The sequence below is a fragment of the Sinocyclocheilus rhinocerous genome, unplaced genomic scaffold, assembly GCF_001515625.1.
Source record: "Sinocyclocheilus rhinocerous isolate Xijiao unplaced genomic scaffold, SAMN03320098_v1.1 scaffold2106, whole genome shotgun sequence".
NCBI lineage: Eukaryota > Metazoa > Chordata > Actinopteri > Cypriniformes > Cyprinidae > Sinocyclocheilus > Sinocyclocheilus rhinocerous.
The window spans coordinates 282,826-286,100 of NW_015657498.1; the positions used below are offsets into that span (position 1 = coordinate 282,826).

The window sequence follows — 3,275 nt, forward strand, 5'->3', positions numbered from 1 at the left end:
TTTTTTTTTGCTTTTATTACTATTGAAATTAATGTTAATGTTTTGACTTTGCCATCATGGATGCCATCTTGGTGTGAAGCAGCTAATCTGTTTATTCCACTTTGGACAAATCCTCAATTTCATTGGTCTATCCTGAAAAAAAAAATCATATTACTTTTGACATGTATGTGTATCACGTGTCTCTCAGCTTCCAGATGGTGGATTGAGGATGATGTTTGCTTTAAAAGACAAACTGATGCCCCAAACTTTTTTAGAATGTACCTCTAGTTTATTTGTGCCCAGACTTACCTCACCAAGAAGCATAGCAAGCCTTACAATTTTAACAAAATCTAAACAAACAATAGTTTTCACAATCAGAAAACATTGAGTCATTTGCGCAACTGTTGTAGTCCAATGACCTTTAACCTACAGCAACTAGTCATAACATTGAAATGTTTTTCTCTTTTGCTGTAGGAATTACTTTGACAAATATTTAAATGAATTTAAATCCTTAAACTTCAGGCCAAATAATGGCCGTTATCTCTGTAATTTTTTGTGGTGTTTCTTTGTTTATCGTTGGTAGTTTTGAGACCGATTGTTTTGGGTCACAAAAAGTATGTCAGTTTTTAATGTCCAACAGGGACCAATTTCAGGTTTCACTGTAAGATATAGCAAGAAGCAAAGAATATATTTTATTAACTTATTGATACCGGTGTCCAACTCTCCTTTATGAAAAGGTATATATTGAGTTTTGTTGCGACGTGCTATTTTCTTGAATCATGCAGCCGTGAGAATGATGACATTTATGTATGAGTACACATATGTATGCTGCAGTCTCTCCAATGTCCTTTATCTCTAGAATGTAATATAAACAGAGGGCTTTGTAAACTTTTTTTAATATATCAAGAGTTTTTCTAAGTGGTTCAGTACATTCCTGCATAACTTAAAGTCTTGTCACTATACATGACATGTAACATTCATATATATATAAAACAAATATGTATATATGTATGGCCAATTATATTAGTTTATGTAAACGGGGTCCTTGTATATAGATATTTTCCTTGGCCTTGTTAAATGAATGGATTTTTTTTTCTTTCTTGGAAGAGTAAGTTTTAAAAGAATTGTTTTAAGTTGATACTGACAAATCCATCATTTTGTTGTGTCTTTATTATTATGCAAGTATTTGAGTGTGTGTCTAGTGTTACCCTGTTCTCTTATTCTAAATGCAGTGTTAATGCTGGTTTCTTTTCTTTTTATTTTGCCCTGCAGGTTATTAGTATAGTGTACCGTAAATGTATTTGAAATGGCCGTTTTTACAATGTTGTAGAGGTGTTGCAAGCGGTCACTCATGATGGAAGCTATCAATGACATAATGTACACAAAAAAATCTTTATTTTATTACCATATGTACTTGTTCGATTTAATGTTTTCATGTGCAGCCGTAAAATCTGAAGCGGACTGATCTGAGCATTGGAAAACCTGCAGTTTTTTTTTTTGCTTCAGCTTACTTATTTGACTAATCATTGCTAATATAAGCTCATAACATCTGTTAATCGATTGCAATTTTATGCTTCTAATAGTAACAATCATTGTCTGCCCAGTAAATGCGATTTGAATATTTGCAGCCCTTATTTATTTATAAATTTTAAGTTGTAGGGAATTGGTCTGTTATTTTTATTGTTGTTGTTTGTCTTGTATTGTGTTCTGGCTTATTACATCACTGGAGACATTTGTTTGTTTGTTTTCTTGCTTATGTATTTGTATATTTGTATGTTGCAAAGTGCCTTCCCAGTACTGATTGTGAACAGCGATGGGTAGGAAAAATCTGTCATTTAAAGGACCTATCTTATAAAAACCATATACAAACAGAGTTGCATTGACATGTTTGTATAAAGACATGCACATAGAAAGGTGTACATTTGTATGTTTGGTATTCTACTTTTTTTGTTTTCTGACAAAATGTTGTTTCTCTGCAATTTATGTCACAACGTTGATCAATTTTTGGACATTTTGGATATAAGCATTCTTTTCTATTGATGTTTGTTTTTGTACACTGTTTTTTGTGTCTCTGTCTATTTGGCACAGAGGATGGGTATAAAATAAAATTGTATTTGAGAATTTTCTTGTGATGAGCACTTCAGAACACATTGTACATCTTATTTCTGGTTATTTTGCGGTAAAAAATGTGACTTTGGCAATCTTCTGTGAAAACAATAGTGTAGGTTTTCATTATTTCATACTTGACTGGTGAAACTGATCCAATCATAACATATACATTATATATGTATAAGATTATTAAGTGAGGATGATTTGGTAAGAAGGCCAAAATATAGCAGAAAACCAAAATTATGCTTTTCATTAGTGCTAATATTGTGCATACCTTCACATGCATGCATGACTCTTTGAATAGACATGAGTGCTGCCATGATGAGTATTCTAAAGCCAATCTGTTTCCTGCTCTGATTGATAGTCAACATTATAAAGAAACTCAAGTAAAAATGACTAGAGGCACAAAATATTTTCTAAAGATTCCAAAAGAGGTAATCCATTCTTCTTTTGAAATAATACATTTATAAAGCACAGATTCAAGGTTTAAGGCATCAGTGACTATGGCGGTTTTTGCTTCATTAATGAACCACATCTATTTATGCATATTTTTTTCACTGAACAATTCCAGCCTCATACGTCTCTGAAACAAACTAACCACACACCATATTCTCATTTTATTTATGTGCGATATTGCATAATGCGGTACAGCACTCCTTATTTTGTGTTTCCATTTGTATTAAATAGTCGGGCAGCAGAAAAGTAGAAAATGCACAGGAAATGCAGAAAGTCACACTTACTGAGATTTGAAATGTTGGAAATTTAACTTGAGCAGTGTGGACCAGGGTTGAAGTGCTATGGATGAATAAATAAACTATTTAAATTAATCCTTAATTTTTTATGAAAACAGAAATGTATTTAAACCAAGCAGTTTACTTCATTCAGTTGGATATAATCCTAAAAAAAAAAAAAATTGCCAAAAGGAACACCTGAAACACTTTTAACACAATTATAACTTCTCTCAACCCTTGGCCCCGCAATACAACTTGGTGGAGGTTCACCAGAGGACTAAGGTAAATTATATGGGTACTTACATTCAGTGTGAGGCCTTACTAGTTGTCAACCCAAAACAATAATCAACTTTGGTTAGACCCAGTGTAACCAGTGCTTATGGAATTTTTAAAAAATATATATACAGTATATATATATATATTAATATATACAGTATATATATATATATATATATA

At 32.0% G+C, this 3,275-nt stretch overlaps 1 protein-coding gene across 2 annotated transcripts in view; it reads left to right on the forward strand.

Moving 5' to 3' along the window:
• Positions 1 to 896, forward strand: part of LOC107721193 (POZ-, AT hook-, and zinc finger-containing protein 1-like) — a 9,358-nt gene extending 8,462 nt beyond the window's left edge. Inside the window, exon 6 of one of the 2 annotated variants that reach the window (XM_016529080.1) lies at positions 1 to 896. This exon is cut by the window's left edge and continues 588 nt beyond it. The gene's annotated coding sequence lies outside the window, so the exon portion shown is untranslated. The other variant, XM_016529079.1, reaches the window with a different exon arrangement.
• The last annotated feature ends 2,379 nt before the right edge of the window (positions 897 to 3,275 follow it).